Source organism: Lonchura striata, chromosome 7 (genome assembly GCF_050655825.1).
Source record: "Lonchura striata isolate lonStrDom1 chromosome 7, ASM5065582v1, whole genome shotgun sequence".
Classification (NCBI taxonomy): domain Eukaryota; kingdom Metazoa; phylum Chordata; class Aves; order Passeriformes; family Estrildidae; genus Lonchura; species Lonchura striata.
The window spans coordinates 12,128,458-12,148,994 of record NC_140709.1 but is presented as its reverse complement, the minus strand read 5'-3'; the positions used below and the strand labels follow the sequence as shown (position 1 = coordinate 12,148,994).

Here is a 20,537-nt window from a genome sequence, read left to right as displayed (position 1 = left end):
TGCCCCCTCGCCTCCTTGTCATCCCCCCATCCGGGAGGGGCAATCTTTCGACAAGTATATTTGCTGAGGAATTTAAAAAATTCCCCGCTGCAACTTGATCCCTGTGTGATGAGGAGCGGCTTGGAGAGACCCGGACTCCAATCCTATTAAGGACTTAGAGAGTTGAGAGTTTTTTCCCCGGACTCGGTGGCTTTAAAACAATCAGGGAGGAGGGGAGGGAGATGGGCTCATCTAGATGCCTTTTCTGCCTCAAGTGATTGCCATCATTTCCTGGGAAACCTGACTTTTCCAGCGCGGGGCTTAGGGTGATTTATCAGTGGTCCTGCTGCCGGCTTTTCCGAGGTTTACGGGTTTATTTATTTATTTATTCATTTAGCTAACCTGCGGCCAAGGCTTCAAAACTTCCCGGGCCGGGGCTGCGGCTTAGCCGCCGTGCGGTGCCCCCTCCGCGGGCCGGGACCCGGCTCGGCCCCCGCTGCATGGCCCGGGTGGCCAAATGTCCCGGAGCGGGGTCACCCCGGCCGGGCCACTGAAACTTGTGTCTTCCTATAGCTGCCCTCGCATTTCATACTGCCCCAGGTGCTGGAAAACCTCGTGCTTACAGAAATTAGCATTTTATTGGTGTATGGTGTTTATATTTTTACGGCCACAGATAAAGGCACTAGTTGTAAAACCTTGTCTACCCCCTACCGATCCCCTTCTTTTTCTTTTTTTTTTTTTTTTTTTTAAGTGAGGCTCTTGGGATGTGCAAGAATGTGAAAGTAAGCGTTACTAGCATGTGCATAAAACAGCATTTAAACAAATATTGTATTGGCATGTGCTGTGCAGTTGGTGCCAAAAAAAGTTAAGTAAATAAGCCATGAAATTCAAAATACACACAAGTGGAATAGACTGATTTGTTGTAAGACTTGCTGATTTTATCTGCTTGTTCTAGCTACCTTGCTTTAAGAAAAACTTTGGAGTTTTTTTGGGGGCTGTTTTTTTTTTGTTTTTTTTTTTTTTAAGTTTAAACCTAATAAAATTAACTTCATTAGAAAAGAAACTAAATTCACCTAGAAAAGAGGATCTTGTTAAATAATTAAATAATTGTTTATGCTGCTGGAATGTTTGAATTGCGTGATAATTGACAATTACTGCATACAGCAACTACCGTTGATGAATTGGTTTGGTTCAGCTTTTCTATTGGGTGTATATGGTAATTTGTATTTTGGCTGTAACATCAGGAAAAGGTGACACCTGTCAAACTTTGAATTGCAATAAAAATGTAGTATTGAATGTTATTGCAAAACTGACAACTTTTAAGAAGCAAATGAAATTCATTATGGCTTTTCCACTGTAAACAACTCCTGGAAATTTGTCATTTGATTGAAAGCATGACCTATCTGTAGCACTGAAAAGTGCCTGATTGACTGAAGATGAACTTGTTAATCTATAGGTATGTGTATATCCAACCTCTGGTGTGTGTTTGTGAAAGAATTGATCTTTAAAGCAAGTTGAGGTAAGATTCACTTCATCTCGAATGTATGTGACTTTGAAGTGCCCAGAAATACAACTGCTGTTCTTCAAAGGAAAACAGATCTTGAGGACTGTTTCCAACTTCCTTTCAATGTCTTTCTTTTTTTTTTTTTCTCCAGTGTGTCAAAGGGGATGTATACAGATGGACAAGTACTATTTGTGTTAGTTCCTTCAATTAGAGAAAAATTAGAGACATAGAAGAATTTGAACTAGGTGCATATGTCAATATAAATCTAGCATAATTTCATTGTAGCTACTCCAGGTTATACTTGGATAAAAGAGAATAGAACTTGACCTCAGACATCCAACACATAGCAGCTTGCATTCCCAAATGTCACACTGAAGTCACATTTAGAAAAGACAGCCTTCTGGCTGCATATCTATAATGAGCAGTATTTTTGTCATTGTTTTGAAAACCAGTTAGAACTTCTATGTCAAAGAACCATTTTTGATTACGTTTTCTGTGATTCTAATCATCTTACAAGTTTATACCACAACTTCCCTTTCAGTGGCACAGTTGTATAGAAGCTGCACAGGCTCTGGGGCTGTGTGATCAGCTGTACACAGAAAGGGTTATGTGTTAGCTGCTGTTTTGTCTGACTTGAAAATACATTTTTCATTATCTCGATACTTTGTTTCTATTAAGAACATTTGAATTTTCAGTCCTCTGGACCTGTCTTTTTTTTAATTTAAGGCTAGGGTAGAGCATATGACCTAGCAGCAGTTGCAATTGCGGAAGACACTTGGTTAACTGCCTGCCCCTGTTTTTGGTGGCCTACTGTAAGGCAGTTGTTTGCCCTGTAGTCTGAAAGGTACACAGATACTTCATGCTTTTGTACTCTGAGAAGTGCTCTGTTCATAGTGAAGTTTCCAGTGCAGATTAGTGAAGGCAGTGGATTTAGTAAGCAGTCACCAAAATCTGTATGTATTTGTGGAGCAAACACCTATCTATTGCCCCATCACAAAGCCTCCACTTAATAATCTGGCCAAGGATTTCAAGGCAGTGAGTTTTTTCAAAGAAGCTACTTAGGAACATTAGATGTGACTATAGCATCAAACTAATTAGTTGCCACTCCATTTCTATGAAGCTACTAGGGCTTTATAGAAATGCAATATTTGCACTTCTCACTTGCTGCTAAGGCATTGAGGTTAAGCGGTCTCTGCTTTTTGTCCGCTTTCTTGCTGATGGGAAAGATTCCAGGGCATTGTTCAAGAGCTGCACAACCCCCTTATGTACCTGGGTAAATATTTTAAACAGTTGCACATTTGGACAACTTGCCACAAAGCATTAAGTGGTATTTAGGGTTTGCTTCAGCTCTGTTGCCAGGACCCTTTTAAAGAAAACCAAAACAACTTGTAGGTATTTGGGAATTAATTAATGCAACACTACAAAAAATAACAGCAAAGAATGAATCTTCATATGAATGACAGCAAGAAGGCATTGTATTAGAAAGGCAAATAATACATGTGTGCCTGTACATATGCACACATTTGTGTGCATGCATGGAGTATACACAGTTCATGACCTGTGTATACAGCAGATCCCATATATATGCATCTTCTAGAAACTAACTGGTGTTTGGTGTAAAAGGAAAGAAAAATCCCATCTTGCATGGCAATCTTGATTGTTCAAAAGGCAAAATTGCAGGTTTCCCTTGTGAACAAGTGACTGTAATGGAAGCAGTGGTTAATCAGGTCAAACTTTCTACAGACCAGTTCCAGGTGGGAGTGAATTCATGTTTGATATGTGTAGTCCAGGAGAGGCCACAGAACTTTGTTCATTCACTTTTGGCTACTGTAAAACCACAACCCATAACCTTTAACTTCTTATAAGCGAAGTGAACCCAAATGCATTGAAGATGAAATGTGTTGCACAAAGGGAACAGGAAAATGATCCTTTAATTCAGAAGGTCAGAGTTTGTAAAAATTGTTTGGGATTTGTGAATATTCAGTACCACAGCAAAAAGAGGCCTTAGTGCCTGGAAGTGGACACCCAAATTAGAAAAAAATTGAATATAGGCTCCCTTGGACTCCTATTGTAATGTGTGGAAGCGTTTCTGATACTGTCATGGGCATGACTGCCCAAATACATTAGTTACTGGTGAATCTTTTCTTATAGTTTCACAATTATTTGTGATTGGCTGTCACCTTTCTGCAATTATAAATATTCTAAGAGGAAACAATACAAATTAGAACTGTAGGTACCAGGATCTTTGTACTGGATGTGTTTCTTTTTACTTTCTAAGTGTTCTTTTTCATATGAAAAGAGTCTTGCAGCTTTATCCTTATTCAAGTCTTTTCTTTTTGTATCTACTGGGGAGAAAACCATTAATTTTGAGGAATGGTGAGAGTAAGCCTTAAGCTGTCTTTGACATTTTAGTTTAACTTGAATAGGTTAATTTTTTTTTTTTTAAGAAAACAAGTTGGTGGGAAGTGTGTTTTAACTGTGAGCGCCCGATTTTGGCCATTAGCATAAGAAAAAAAGTTTTAGTGCATTTACTATTGTATTGAATGAAGAGTTCCAACAGTCAGGGAAAAGAAAGTAAAAGGCTGTAAAGAAATGATGGTCTATTCAGATTATTCAGCAGCCCAGAGCTCTGGTCATCTGCCTCTGAAATCTGTGATCGGGATATCACTTTTATCTTCCTGTGCCTTTCTCTCTCCTATTTCACATGTTCACTTTTGTCAAGGTTTATTGATCACGTTTTCTTCTCTGCAAATCTGTGGAAAATTTAATGAACCAAAAACAACTGAGAAATAAAAGGAACTTTTTATTCATTCGTCACTAGGTTGAATTTTGTTCTATAGTCACTAGCCTCTTGCCTCCCATGTGCCTCATTGTGTCACTCCTGTAGCAGTTACAGTATGTACAGTGAGGATGGCCACATTATTAATTCTCTTCCAGGGAAAAGTTTGTTTAAAGTTGTGAACTCACAGCAGCCCCAGCTCTGCTCCTTGGCTTTTCTGTGCCTTCCTGACATTTGGATTCTTGACTGTGGTGCTTCTGTCACTAAATACCTTTAAGTGTGTATTCGGCAGGGCATTTACCTCTTCAGGAATTAAATGTATTTGCTGCCTAGCAATGAAATCCAAATTTAAATGATTGCAGATTAGTAGTAGTTATTTACAGTCCTGATTGTTTTGGTGCTGTGATCCTTGTTCATTACACATCTGCTTTGCCGTGGTGCTGCCCCAGAGCTCTTTGTGATGCAAATGCTTTTGTTAACTTACAAATAGTTTCAGTATCTAGATCATCTCAGGTGACATATTTAAGTCGCTTCTTTTTTGCCCAGATGGACTTAAAAAGCTGTAATTAAATGTGGTTTCCAGTATGATTAAGCTTTCCTAACATTTTCCATGGAAGGATTTATTTGAACTCTGTCACTTTCTGAACTTGTCACTGGAAGATTTTTCAATAAACGCTCCTTTTAACATTAATTTCATTTCATTTCATGCAACTTGTAAGTATAAGGAAATGAGTTAAAATGTAGCATCTATCTGCCTGAGAGATTACTTGGATGTTTCTTGATTCTAAAGAACTTTACTGCTATCCCATGTTAAATACTAAAGTCTAAATCCCAGAGGAAGCAAAACCATGGAGTTCTGTAGAACGTCCCAAATACTCTCCTAATGATTAGTAGCATCAATCCTGATGCTTTTAAGGGATGCTCTAAAAGCCACAAAAGGGACTCTAGACTTGAGCTTGTAATTTCAGCTACAGTGATGGCACATCTGTTTTTCTGTGCCCGGACTCTCTGTTCTGTAGTAGACACTTGCAAGCTTAAACTGCCTGTACATCTAGAGAGAGGACTTAGTGCCCAGCAGAATGAACCCTGCTGGAAAAATCCGGGCTTCTGGGGAGGGGTGGGGATGGGGAATAGTAATAAAACGTCTCCTATCCCCTGTGAACGGTAGGATTTTAGTGTAGGTAACCCATTCACATGAAACTAATGAAATCTCTCCAGAGGAAGATGCCTTCTCTGGGATGCTGTGCTGCACAGCAGAAGCCAGTGTGGGTCCACCCCTCAGAGAGGAGCACCCTGTGGTCACAGTCCCTCAGCCCTGCCACGAGGTGGCAAATACCCGCAGCAGGGGACCAGCTGCTTCTTCCCAGAATCTGCAAGGGATGGTTAGCTGCACAGCTTAATTCCTACAATGGCAGTGGAAAAACTTCCCGTGTTACAAATGCAATTCAGAAGAGTGGAGATTCTGTAATATTACAGTGCAGTGTTTTATATAAATCACTAGGAGCTTTAAACATCCAATCTCTAGAAGTTAAATCCTGTTTTAAACAAAATGTATATTTGGTGATTATATTCTATTCAAGCAAGCAGATCACCTGGAAATAGTTTAGCACTATGTTAAGCAGTTTGATTCTGTCGCTAAAATTCATTGAAAACCTCTTGAAAACATCTCACCATTTATTTTTTTTCAGCTTGGAAAGTGGCATTCCTAGCTAGAATCAGTGTATTGCTCCCCTCCATGCTGACCTGAGGAGCTCTATTTTATCACACTGTCTTTAAAAGCAAGGTCTGTTGATTGCAGCGGTGTTAAAAGAGCATCAGTTCCCAACACCAAGATCGCTCCTTTTCACAGCAATGCTCAGCAATGCCCCTTTGTACGGGGGACAATGCAATAAGTCAGACAGGACTTTCTGAGCCACCTCTATAAGGAACTGTAAGGGCTGCTGAAGTACACTTGTGTTAAGTTGAATTGATTGAAATTTAATGGCTGTTAGTAGCTATGAATGGTAATGATTTTCTAGAGTATCTTCACCATGCTTGACATTAATAACTGTAGAGTGTGTATGTGTGACGCTAGTATGTTATTCATTTTTAAAGACGCTTTCTCCCAGCCCTCTTTCCCATAATTTAGTTGTTTTGATGCTTCAGAAAAGAAAAAAATCTTGTGCTTCGAAGAGCACGTACATCTTGTCAACATAATTTTGTGCTCAAGATTTTTATTTTTTCCAATTCTAACATAAATCAGACTACAATATAGTGAGAGTGATGAATTTGTTTTACATGCCATCAAGAATTAATGGTATGCAAATAAAAGCTTTACAGGTGCCATGATTTACTTAATAATTTCAAGTTCTAATATTTAAGCTCATTCATTATGTTTGAGTAAAAAAAACACACAGCATGTACATATTTTAAAACGTGAAATATGAGATTTGTGTGCATTTGCTGTGTGTAGTTGCTGTGTAAGCACATTTGATGGCTAAGAAAGAATCAATCAGTGTTTGCATTCGGCATCCTATGCCTGTAGATGTTACAGAGACATTTCAAAGAGAATAATCAAATATTTGTATGTAAAGAGAAGAAGATGGCGGTGAAATATCCCTCACAGATACAAAGAAGCAGAAAACTGCCAAAGAAAACTTCTTTGGCCTTTAGAATTGGAGCAGGGCAGCAAATTTTGCTATGCAAAGTGGCCTTTATTTCATCCTGAGCCGTTTGCTCCCAGACCTGCTCCTTTGCCACATGGTGAGGATGAACTGAGGAGCTGGTGAGAGCTGCAGGCATCCTGGGTCAAAGGTGAATGGGAATGTGATCGCAGGGTTTTCAGGCTTTGATATAATTTTTAGTGTGCTTCCCAAAGGCTAAGGACAAGGGGGAGAAAGTTTGACACATAAATACATCTTGAATCTCTGAAGATAAGAATAGATTTTGACTTTATTTCTCAAAAATTGAGGTCACAGTGGTCTGATGACAGGCTGAAAGCCCATCACTCAAGTTTTTTTCTGTTTCTTACTTTTCTTTTTTTTTTTTCAAATGAACAGACAGATTCTTATTTTTGATACATTGTACACATTGAGGTAGTGACAGCATATTCAGGTTTGGAAGTTTGTGGCCTCGGGATCAAGGTTTAGCACCAGCAGTCAGGCCTCCCTGCCCAAACGGTGGTAATATTACTGATAATGCCATAAAAGAATCAAACCTCTTAAAGCTGGTAACAAGTGAATTAAAAGTGAATCTTTTTCAAGAGGGTCACGTGTTTCTGTGATTGCTACAGTTCATAGCTGTGGGAGTGGGCTCAAGAATTGCTCCTTGACCTCTTCAAGCCCAGGGCACCATTGGCCAGGGAGCAGAGTGGTACTTGGCTTTTAGTAATTTTGACAACTTCTCCTTTTGCTCTGTGTTCTTGAGGAACTCAGAGGAGAAATTCATTTGGATGCCCCATTCAAGCCAGGGATTTAGCTGGGTGTTAAAGGGCCATTTGGGAAGTGGCACATAGTGTATGTACCGTGATCAAGTTAATTATGTTGCTTTGGCAACCCCAGCTTTGGAATTTCCTGGCTAGGACTCGTTGATGGAATCATATTCCAATATCTGGCATCATCAACACTAAAATCTTCTACAAAACCAGGTCAGGGTTATAAAAAATTAGCAGAAAAAAGAAATGGAGGATTTTTTCTGAGTGTTAGCAATTCATTGTTTTACATGCTTTGTGCTGAAGTAAGTTTCTGTTTAGAATTTTCAAGTATAATTCCATTGTAGGAAATACAGTAGCAATATAATTGCTCTTCCAATGGACTCTGATTGTTTTAGAATTCCTTTTGCGAAGAATTTCAGTATTTTGAGGTTTTGTTTCAATTCATAATAAGTCAGATTTGGAAACCTTAAATTTCTTTGTAGCTGCAGTAACTGGATTCTTAATTTTACTCGCTTCTTCTGGGAGCTGTAAGGGAACACAGGGCTGAGCACAGTACATGTGTTACTGAGCCATGCCCATGGCCAATTTTTTCATCTTTGATTTATTGTGTGCTGTTGGGGTCTTTTTTCCAATTTTTTCAGAGAAAAGGGAATGAGGGGGGAAACATTGTGCATATTGGGGTTGCATTATCCCAGCAAAGCTTGCACTTATTTAGAGACGCTGCTGCAGCACTCTGAATCTCCATTTCCTATTTGAGAAAATGTTCCTACTTCTGCATTTTACTCCAAGGCCTCTGGCAGGGTTTGGTGAAATTTAAACTATGTGTTGGACTTCTGAGAAATTCACTGATGCTGGAGGTGATTTCATCCCTCTGGGACAAAGCACATGGGGGAAGTGGGAGGTGAAAGGCAGGTCTAGATCTGTGTCGAGAGGATGGGAATGAAACGGGGCAGCTGCCGGAGGTTGCACCATTCTTCCAGGAGTGTGCAGAGTGAGGGATCTTCTTCTCCTTCCAGAGGGCATTTCCAAGGTGCAGATGGCAGGGGCATCTTTGCCAATGCATTTGTTTCCTTTAATCTCTTCTCAGGGTAGAGAGACACCCAAGAATCAGACTCCATCCAAGCTGTTGAAGGTGGGAGAAGAGAGGGGCTTGGTAGAGAGGAACTCACTGCTTGCGAGTTGATGTTTCTTTCTGCTGCTTACTTTGGGCTGGCCCATTTCTGGTCACTGTGGGTTCCTCTGCACCAGGTGGTGGCTTTCCAGGGAGGCACTGCCTTAGTTTAGGCTGGAAACTTTTAGTGCATTGGGTGCAGTCAGGTGATTACATGTTCCAGCTGTCAGGCTGGAGGAAGGGGACACAGAACAACTTGGGACCCCTAACTCTGGTCATTTTGGTGTCTTCCTCCTTTGCTGTTGAAGATGCAACTTTTCAGCCTAAGGGAACCTCCTGCCATCACCCCACTCCCTCCTGTTACTGCATGTGGAATAACTAGTACATTCATGGGGTTTACCAGAATCAGATCTCCAATGAAGTGTAGGACCCTCCAGTGGAAGTGAAGAAGGCAACCACTCAGGAAGTCTTGTTCAAAGTGACTTCTCCCTCCTTTCCTCAGTCACTCTCTTCCCCTGGTGTGGTGCAGCCCAGGGGTTGCTGCTTGGGACTGGCAGGCTGTTAGCCCTGCTCTAATGAAGGAGAAGCAGTTGGGGGGTTTTTATCTGGCTTATACATTTCCTCTTTTGCCGTGTGTTGTTGGGTTGCTAGGATGAGGTCTGTGGTCCTGGTGTGCTTTCTGGGTGTGCTAAACCACTCGTCCCACAAACCTCCCATGTAGGCTGGACTGGGAGTCCTTGGTGCAGCAGTTCAAACAGCGTGCAGTGCTGCAGGTGCTCTTTTGCTGGCTGAGTGCTTCAGATGTCACACCTATCCTCGGCTTAACATCTGTGCTGTTTCAACATCTCATGTGAGCTAATGCAGTTTAGGCATCACCCATTTCTCTCTCTCTCCCTGGAGGTTACAGATTTCCAGACACCCTTGAGATGGAGTTTTAAGGTCATCAGTGGCATTTTTAGGTCACAGAACTGCAGGACCTTGTCTTCTTGCCAGCTAATCAAATGACTAATTAGTTCATATATCGCTGCTGTTATCTTTCTCTCTAGCTTTGGTTCAACTCTGCAGGATGAAGCCTGCTAGGAGATGACATCTGAGAATTACCTGATTGGAAACTTAGAGGCAGATATGGTCAAGAGAGTCCATATGAGCGATCACAAGTGCCTGTGTTAGTCTCTGTACCCCAGTTAATCCACATGCATTATTGCATCTGTCAAAGCACAGTATTTAAAAACAGCCTTGCTCTAAGCCTTTCTATGATTACGGCAGTGAATACTCAAAACACACAGCACTCTTAATTCCACTGTAATTTGAGTAATTTGCACAAGACTGCATTTTAACAGATGTAGCTGTATACATATATTTTAATTTATTTTAATCTATGAGCAATTTTACATCTGGGCACTTTATCCTGCACCCTCTTAAATGCTCACAAATAGGGACTTGGGCAGTGCAAACCTTTGTGTGTATCACAGTCACATTAACCCACTTTATTTCACACTTTTCTCAGGTGTTGATGGCATCTGGTTGTGACAGATGCTTTCTGATAAAGCCTTCAGATCAACATGCCTTTGGAGACATCAGTGCTCTGTGTTGGTACTTGCAGACTGCTGTATCCAAATACTCTTCTTTAATTGTCTTATTAAGTAGAGAATTAAGCTGTGTGCTTTGACTGTTTTGGTGCCAGTGATTCTTATTGCAGGCTTTGGCACGGCACCACGTTGTGTTTTAAAGAGACAGCATCATTTTAATGATGTGGGAATTGAGTTGGAGGATAAAAATCCGCTGAGAAAATGGCTGACTGAAAGTACCGTACGTAAAATCTGATTTTATGTTCTACCCCTCAGACTATTAGGTGGGAGGTTTAGTTCAAATGCCTGCAATAATTTAAGAAATAAAAAGCAGAAATTCTCCCTGCTGCCAGACCACAGGCTCCTCAGCGCCAGACTTGCAGACGAATGTCACATGTTGCTGTATGTTTTGAAAGCATACCATGTGTTATTCTTTAGCTGTCTCAGTCTTCCCCTCCCCAGCTATATCATCTTCCCCCTAGCCAATCTCCCAGAAAAACTTTTAATGAAAAAACTTTCCTTTCCCCCCTGTCTGGCACAGACCCCAGGATGTGTTCCCCTGTACCTGTCGCTCCATGTGAAGGTCGCTGCCCACAAACTCGCAGAAGTGGTTTTAACTTGACTTCATGTAACTCTGCCTCTTATGCTTTAAATCAGGCACTTTTGACACTGATATTGCAGCTTATGTTGTGTGTTAGGATCAAGAGCTCACAAATGACTAAACATATGGTTAAAACTTTTTTTTCATGAAATATAATATGTTTCAGTTTAACTCAGCTGTGGGTCTAGATAACAAACCTCCACAGTTTGCCATTAGAATAATTGCATTTCCAGAAACAATTTTTTACTCCTTCTTTTCTACTGTCTTGGATTAATGTTTCCGCCAGCTAATGACAGGACTGGACATGCAGACTGGATTAGAGCATAGTGTGAGTAGTATGAGCTGAACATGCTGGCATCTCACTTTATTGCCTACAAGGTTAAGCGGTTTACTGTGAGGTCGCAAGACGTAAACTGAAAGCAAAAAGGCAAATTAATACAGAACTCTTGGGTTCCATTGAGCGTGGCTCCCAGGGCATTTGCCTCTAAAATGTTTTTTTGCCCATCCTCCCAGCCTGTAGCAGTGGAGCTTTCCCACGTAGGGCCAGCTTGTGCTGAGATGGGAGGTCAGAGTCCAGCCGCTCCTTGGGTACCCGGGTATCGCTCCGGCAGTGTGGCCACGGGATGCCGCTCCTCCTCCTGATCTGCAGTGCCAGGATGAACGTGGCAGAGAAGTTGGCAGCAGCAGCCTGGCGGTGCAGCTCTCGTGAATGGTAAAGGCTGCTTTGGATTAGAGCTGCTCCCTGGGGCTGCCTCCTTGCAGGAGGTCTGCTCCCAATTTCAGCAGGGCTAGGAAGCAGCCAGCACTTGAGCTCGACATCTCTATTAAGTTCACTGTACCAAGAAAAAGACGGCTACTCAGGAAAGCCACTGCTTGGGTTTCTGCAGAAAAGAGTGTTGAATTGGTCCAGTGGCAGAACTGCAGATCACATCTCTGATAAGCAAGAAACTGCTGGGAAATAATGTTAGGAAAAAGGACAGGGCTGGGAAGACCAGAGCAGATAGTGCAAGGGGTCATACATGCATTATGCATTACACTTACGTGTTCTAACGTGCTGAAAATTCATCATACTTCATTTGTATTCCTTCTGTTTTTTCTTTTTGTTTGTTTGGGGTTTTTTGTTGTTTTTGTTGTTGTTGTTGTTGTTGTTGTTTTTTAAACATTGTCATGATTGGGATTTATGCAAGTACCTGCATCTAGCTGTACCTTGTAATTGTAGTTGGTATTTACACCTATGAGCTTAGGTGCTGAGTGTGCCATCCGATATCCCAGTTTGCAAGTGGACTGGTCATACTGGGGACTGAATGAGTCTGCTCACTTATTGCACACAAATGCTTAGATTTGAATCCATGTTGAAAGGCTGGATCACAGCCTGTGTCTTAAGTGTGTTGGGCTTGTAATTCTCTTTTCAGTAGAAATGAAAGATTTATTGGTTTTCTATGAAAACAATAATAGAAAGTTTGTGTTTCATGTTTAGGTATAATTATGAGTGTAAGGCTTGAACGATGATGTGTGCTGTGTTCAGAAAGAAACCTGGTGCCATCCCACACAAGTGCAGGGCTTCCACTGGGCCATATCTCTGACTTTACTGGGACCTCCTTCCTCACCAGTTCCTCATGTTTCCTGGGGAGCTGCAGTGTTCAACTGGACTCAGCAACCCAGCTCTGTTGTAGTGGTAGAAATATTGCAGGGACACAGAAAGTGCCTGTTCTGGGACCACCAGCCTAAGGCAGAGTGATTCCTGTGACTGCACAGCTTCTATCTGTGGGGAGGAAAAATGGGTGTTATGTTTCCCCTCTTGAAGTCAGTGGAAACTTCATCAGAGTGCCACAACTTCTCAAATACGGTGGATGGTGTATTAGCCACTTCACCAGCTCCCTCAGGACCCACAGCTTAGTCCCTTAGAAATACCAGTAAATGTTGCAGCTCTGGCTCCCTCACCAAGGGCACAGGGCTGCTCTTTACATCCCAGGTTCGTGGCAAGAGCTAGTGAGTGATGACTGCTTTGTGAGAACAAGTGTGGCCAGGAGGGCATGTCCTGCCTTGTGTATTACCAGTTGCCTCTCACATGGACCCCTGTGACCTTTTTGTGTTAGATCTGGAGCTGTGCCTTGGAGCCATGCAGAGCTTGCACTGGTGGAGCAGAAGGGTGACTTACCCTGCAGCCTTCCACAGGCAGTGATACACACACTGTGCTTCCTGTGCTTTGTCTGCATACAAGTAGGCAGGGGCATTTCAAGATAATTGCTATAAACTGGAAATGTCCACCATGCTAAGCATTTGCACGGTTGGGATAGACCTTTCCTTTGTGACACTTGTCATGGTGGTACATGAGAAGCTACTTGAACCTGATCCTCTTGATTTATGAAAGAACTGGTTGTAAGTTTGATTATTTCCCATGGGGCTTCTCAGAAAGCAATGCTTTCCCTGCCCTTTTCTTATCTGAGGGCCCTTCCTGTGGCTGGCAAAGATCACCTTACTTTCAGGGACATGCATGTATTACAGTTCTAGTTGGTAACAATACCTGTCTGGATTATCTTAGAAAAACTATTGCATTACTGCGTAGGAAGTTCATAGAACTTTCACTGTTTATTTTCATAAGGGAGATCTTTGCCTTAAATTTGTTGCTCTTTAGCAGAAGAGTCATTGTCCCAGCAGAAGAGGAGGCTGGAATGTGATGTTATCAGTTCTCTGCTCTGCTAGACCTGCGGGCTGGTACAAAATCTCTTTTAGCCTCCCAAGCAGGCACTTGGCTCATGAGTATTTAAGGGACATGAAGGAGTCCCAAGGAGACAGATGCACAGACAACCTGGTGGCAGCTGGGGAAATATTGTAGGGGAAAGAAGGGATGTAAGACAGCAAATCTGTAGGAAACCAGTCTTCATTATTTCTGCAACTTGTCTGACTATTTGCACTCTTTTATTAACTTTTTATTACGGCAAAAGTGACTAGAATAAAAATAGTCTAGTTGCCAAGGGGATAAACAGTGAATTAAAAGGATTAAGTTCTGAACACTTTACTGCTTTTAGAAAGATGGTATTTGATTTACTAGCTTAAGTTAAATTTACATGACTGAATTACTTCTTAACTTAATAATTACTTTTGTGGGATAAAGCACCCCATCTATTTAGGTGTTTTAGAAGGACTTAATCCAGAATATATCATAACTCTTGAAGCCATTACGGAAGAGTGGAGCAGCTATCCTTTGTGTCATGAGCTAAATGAGTGCTGACTGGCATTTGAGTCTTCTGGAAGTCAGCATGACCTGCATGTGGTGTAGGTATAGATAACAGCTCAACATGTAAGATAGCAAGGGAACTATTCCCAGTGTTACATTAGCTATGTTGCCAACTGTGATATTTTAGATTGTTTCATTTTTCATAAACTCTTGAGATACTTTAAGCTAACTTGTTGGGGTTTTTTTAAGATATATAAGTCTTTGTTTTCCTAAGACAGCTCATGGAAAGTTGATGACTGACAGTGGCAATTCTGTTTGAGATCACCTGCAGTAAACTTCTCTCCTGATACCTGTTGATGTAGTCAAGCCAAGCTCCTGTCCTTTATAAGGGTTTAGAGTTGCTGGCAGTTTGTGTTGGTTTCCTCTGAATCCACAGTGCTTGTTTGTGGCTCTTTCTTCCCCCCACAGCTCCTCACACAGCACACTTGCATATTGGACAGAGTCCAAATTTCCTCCCTCCTGGGGATTCCTTTGCTGTTAATTTAAGTGATGGCAAATGCAAACTTCTTGCCAGAGCTTGCTGTGTGTTTTTTGGATGCTTTTTATAGCTGTTCCCTGAGGGGTCAGCTTTTGTCCTTCCCCACCACGCTCTCTGCTGTGGGGAGAGAGGCCTTGAACTGGAGCTGATTGGTCCCACCTGGCTTTGAATGCATCTCTGACGTGGCTTCAGGACCTCACTGTCTTTCACAGTTTTTGAAGACTTTTGCTTTGTTGTTTGAGCTTTATAATAACTTGAGTGTATATGCAAGCTTAAAAGCAGAATTAATCATTCATGCCTATAATAGAGTGTGTCTAAGTTCTTATTAGATGGTTTTCTGCAGCACTGTGACCTGATGATATTAGATGCTACATGAAAGTAACAATTAGGGGAAAAAATTACTATTTTTAATAGGTATGCAAAATAGCTTTTCTCTTCAAAAGTCATGTGGTGAAGACATGGTGCTAATATGAGACAGAGTGAATGTGTTGAAGAGAAGTGAGTGCCTATCTGCTGTATGCCTGAACTGTAGATTTTTGGGATACCTTCTCCATCTGGGGAAGTACACACAGTCTAGAAAAGCACTCCGTCTCCTTCCAGGTAGACCAGCAGTAGGCAGGAAAGCTGAAAGGCAGCTCTTCAGTTTGAAGTCATACATGCCTTTGCTCATTTCCCTTCAAAAGGTCTGCCTTTGTCACCAGAGGGGATTTGAGTACCTCCCCCAGCCACAAGTTCTGCTTCCCAGGGTTATTCTCCAGGGCCTTTGTCTTGCTGTGAGGTTTGTGCTTGCACAACTGAGAACCCGTTTAGTTGTGGTTTTAACCCCTCAGCTGTTTTCAGCAGTCCTCCTCTGATTTTTCCAGACAGTTTTGTTGAAGGAGCTGTGCAGCAGGACATGTTCACAGGACAGGGAGAAACAGTGCTGGCTTTATGGAGATTCACGTGTTGGAGGAATGTCATCTGTTTGTGCTTCATTTTGCACTGGGGTCCCGCAGGGCACTGTGTGTTCTGTGATTGTCTGGGCTGTTGTAGAAGGCAGAACATTTGATTACAGAGGTTTGTAACCCCAGCATTGCAGAGGTTTGGTGTCCCATTTCGTGTTGAACTGAAAGTCCCTGGTGGAATCAGAGAATCATAGGAATGTTCTGTGAGGGCACCTGGTAAACTAGTGGAAATGATGGTGAAGGAGTTGTCCATTGTGGCATCCTGGATGGAGAAATAAACCCTCGAGTCTAGAAGCAGTGTGGCAGGCAGATTCAGTGTTTGGTGAAGGTGACTTGTGGAGACCATGCAAGAAGCAGCACAGCACTTCAAAATAGGGTTCAAGTAGGAAGAACACCTAGATTATCTGGGGGAAAAAAATCCAGTGGAGTGGACATCCAGGATGCAGCATCTATTGGGATACATAGGCCCTCAGGAATTAATAACTGAACATGAAGATCTTGCAGATTTGCTGCTTTTTGTAACCTAAAAAGACTTCCCCCCAAAAAGGTTTGGTTGCTTGTCCTGTGCTGAGGCAGCAGATGGGACTGAGGACACAGCACTGGTAACTGCAGAAAGTGTAATGAATTCAGGTCTGCTTCACTCCATTACAATAGAGATTGACAAATTGGAGAGAGTTCAGGAGAAAAAAGAAGTAACAAGAGAGCTTGAGGGATTGACTTACAAGAGAAGACCGAAAGAGCTGAATATAGATAACTTGGCTAAAGGATGACAAATGGGGTGGTTGAGATATAAATCTACAAATATCTGAAGGGTGTAAACACCAAGGCTATGAAGAATTATTTAGAGCGGTACAATGGGGTGTAACTAGAAGTAATGGGATGAAATTTAAGAGAAGGCAAATTTCAGTTGAATAATGGGAGAAGCTTTTTGACAGTGTGATGTATTAAGCCATGGGCTGCTTTTCCAGCAGTAGTCCTGTTGCTCACTGTTTAGGGCACAACCCTGTTTGCTTAAGAAGACAGAGTTTTCCAGAGTCTTTATTAAGGACAGTTGCAAATCATGCCTTTTGTGTTTTATGTATTTGATGCAGAGGCATGCAAACCATACACCAAAGCTGCTGTGCCTCTCCACACATGCACCGTGTCTGGGTGTGACATAGCAGCTCCTGGTGTTGTGGTGGTGGAGATGAAGGCAGGGGTGTGAGCAACCTTTTGAGCCACAGCTCAGCCCAGATGGCCTCACTGGCATGTCAAGCTTAGCCAGGTCAGTAGTATCTGCTCTTTGGTCAGGACCTTCTTTTACCTCCCACACTTCTCCCATCCAGGTGCTGTAGTGTTACCTTTTGGGGGTTAGTTCACTTAGGGTCTCCAGAATAGATATCAAAGTTATGCTGCAGCTCTGCACCAAGAAATCTCCCACTTTGCTTCAAAGAAATCAGGAAAAACAAGCTCCCATTGATGCACATGGTCTATGATCTTTTATAAATCTACAATACTGTACCTCAACTTTTTCTTTAGAAACTCCCATTTCTTCTTCTGCTTTTCACTTCACTTGAAATGCAAACTAAGGTCAGAGGATCACTTTCCTACTGGCAGAACACACTGCATTGTCTGTCATTTTAAAATGTCCTCCACAGTAACTGAGGAAAGGTTCATTTCTCTACTCTTTATGCTTAAGAGTGACTCGAATGCATTTTGCTTTTCCTAATCTAGAAGGGCTAAATTAGAAAATTAGGTTAACTAGCTGTGTAAATCAAGTTAGAGTTATCTCAACTAAAATGGTAGCACGGGGAAGATGGCAGATTCATGTAAATAGAGAAACAAATGCAGCTGTAGCACTTAGCATACACTGGAAACTTGGGTATTTTGTTGAAGAGAGGGAGGACAGAAAACTTTAAAGCACTGACATTCCTGGAGCATAAATGAGACAAGCTGAAAGTGTCTTTTATAATTGCTCTTAAATGTGTTTTGTATTGCTCGTGCTGTCTCTGAAGAGGTCTGTGTCCATACGCTTCAGGGAAATTTCTGAATTATATCCTCTCTCAATCTGTGGGAAGAAAGAACTGCTGAAGGGTTTCATTCTCCTCTGCATGGGGATGAATATTTTTCTTGCTGAAAAATGCAGTTTTGGTCTCCTCAGAACTGGATTAATTTGGTGGATGATTTTCATGGGGAATTTTGTATGTGGGGAAATGTCAAAACAATTGTGTCTTCATTGCATTCCTGTTACTGAGGGCTGTGGTGAGAGTGCACTCCTGGAGAGGAGAGCTTTGCTTTGAACCACTTTTCACATCCAGACCAAGAGTGGATGTGTGCTCAGGCCCCATCGTCTCAGGAGAGCAGCATAACCACTAACCTACCTCAAGTTTGCCACCTTAATCTAAGTGGTTTCCATTCAGCAAAAATAAATCATTTATGTCAGTATGACTCCAGAATTATTTTTAAAAAATTGTTTGGTTTCACTGCTGTGCAGGAGTATCAATTATCCTCCCTACCTTATTTCTGAGGCCACTTTAAAAAGGAATTTTAATTATGCAGCTGGGGTTCTCTAATGGCATTTGCAGGAGACATCAGTGGAGTTTTTTTCTCGGAGGTTGATTGATGATACTTCTGCACCTCTGTTAGTAGACTTAGGACCAACCCATTTACAGGGCAGACTTTCCAGGCAGGCGCTCCTCAAGAGGACAGTGTAAACCTGGTCAGGTTTCTTTTAATTGTTGCTGCAAACTTCTCCGACCCTTAATAGTGAAAGATATCTTTGCAAAAGCCAAGTCTGGAGCAACTGAGGGAAGTGTTTTGGGGGAAAAGGTACCTCAGAATAAACTGCAGCAGATTTTGGGGTCACCACAGCAGTCCAGGCCAGTTTTAACTTCACAGCAGGGCTGGATTATGATCTGGAGCATTTGGAGTATTCCCAACCTCGTTGATCTGAGTTGATAACCTGCAGCTGAAGGCCTTGGAGATGGGTGGGAGCTGTGAAGTACCAGCAGGAGCAGCAGAAATTCAGCTCCCAGAAGTCCTGGCTTGCAAGAGCCAGCCTGTGCAGCATGGCAGACTACAAGGCACGGTAAGCACACTTTTACGTCAGTGTAAGAAAGGAAGAGGCTGCCCTTCCTCCTTATCTGTTTGAGGGCAATGAAAAATCTTGAGCCAGCTTGTGCAGTGAAAGGATTAATTTGCTGTGGATGTTTGATTAATAAAGCAGTAGTTTATCTCATTACATTTCCCCATAGTAACTGCAAAGGAGTTGCAGATGTGCGTGGCCTTTGCTGCTCTCCCCCTGCCATGAAACAGATGTCTCACTGACTGTCCCCAAAAAGGACAGAGCAGCACCCAAAGCCTCCTTCTGGCAGGACATAAGGAGAAGCCAAAACTGAGGGAGGGAGTCAGCCCAAGTGCAAGGAACATGCCTTTCTTTTTCTTCTACAATATGAGAAAACATAAAAGAGTGAGCATGAAAGCCAGGCAATTGAATCAGATTATTTTGACTTAAAATACAGTGTTGGTTTTCTTCAGCAGCATTTAAAGGTTGGAAAGTTTTCAGCTAATTTTGCTGACAGTTGCACAGTTTCTTTACTGCCTTTTGTCATTTTCCAGGGCATCTATCCTTCATTTCTCCATACTAGTGCCCTGCCTTTATCTCTTGCAAGTCCTGCTCCTCGGCCCAGCACTGTGGGCCTCCAAGAGTAAATGTTTATAATGTTCATTTAGCTTTCAGTGAAATTTCTTCCAGCTTGCAAAGAAAGCTCTTTAGTTTGGTCTGCACAGATGTAAACTTTCAATAGGAGAAATTCCCCGTGTTCAGCTAACGGCTTCAGGACGCCAAGTGCTGCTGGTGTGAACTATAGTTCAGTGTCCTTGTAAATTCATGTAAAAACTGTGTGCTACCTCTGATTTTGAGTTTAATACTCCATAAGAGTGGATTTCGGCCTTCTATACATGCAGTGTATACTAACAGTACCTTATTTTTGTTTATGTATAAATAAGATGACTCTGCACACGATCTGTTGGAAGCCAAGTATGGGGTTTAAAAAAGGAATAAATAAGCAATGGAACAGTAATTCTGTCAACAGCAGTTTATTTTATTTACCTCTTAGAGTAGGAAGTGCTCTGACTTGTTAGTTTGTTGTTGCTTTCTGATGTGTTGAGTTCTCACATGGTTCTCAGTGACTTTTGTATTCTGTTTTCCCAAGAAAAGCCTTATATCATATTTTCAGTTATTTTCCTTGGCAAAACTTAGTATTTTATTTATTGTAAGCTGCCATAAGTTAGATGAACTAGCTTATGCTTACAGCTACATATTTCATTCACTTAGTTTGCACATTAATTTAGAAAACCAAAGAGATGGTATCAGCCATAGGTGATGGAAGTTTTTCCCCTGATGCATTCTCATTTCACAACAAATCTAGCAGAGACTGAAGGGCTAAGGGATGTTGTTTTTTTCTATCAACACCCATACAAGTATTTTCTTCCCATATGTCTCAAAATGCTTTTAAGAAATGCTTGAATATTATATACCAGATTCTTGTGTTAAGAAGCTGAGTCACAGATGGACAGTCAGGGGTATCATGACACCTGATAATAGTATTGTAGAATGGGGCCCTTTGCTCCCTGTCCTAGGAATTAGACCACTGCTTCATGGTCTGCACTGCAGAAGTGGCTTAAGGTCTCCCAGAATTTCAGCATCCTATATTCTAATGCAGAACAAATTTTCCAGGATTTATTAGGATGTCCACAAAATCAGCTGTCTTTGCAGTATGTCCACTCCGGATGAATCATTTCCTGTCACTTTTCTCTGACAAGATGGGAAAGTGAGTGGCTGTAACTCTGAGCTGTGTCCTCCACATCTCTCCTGAGGGTCAGGAGGAAAGGGCAGTGCTGGGACTGGGTTCTCTTGGTGTGTGCTGTGGGGTGAGGTGCAGC

General features: G+C 41.9%; 1 protein-coding gene across 8 annotated transcripts in view; it reads left to right on the top strand.

The window, feature by feature from the left end:
• Positions 1 to 20,537, top strand: part of GLI2 (GLI family zinc finger 2) — a 381,010-nt gene that overhangs the window by 194,644 nt on the left and 165,829 nt on the right. The gene's annotated exons all lie outside the window — the stretch shown is intronic.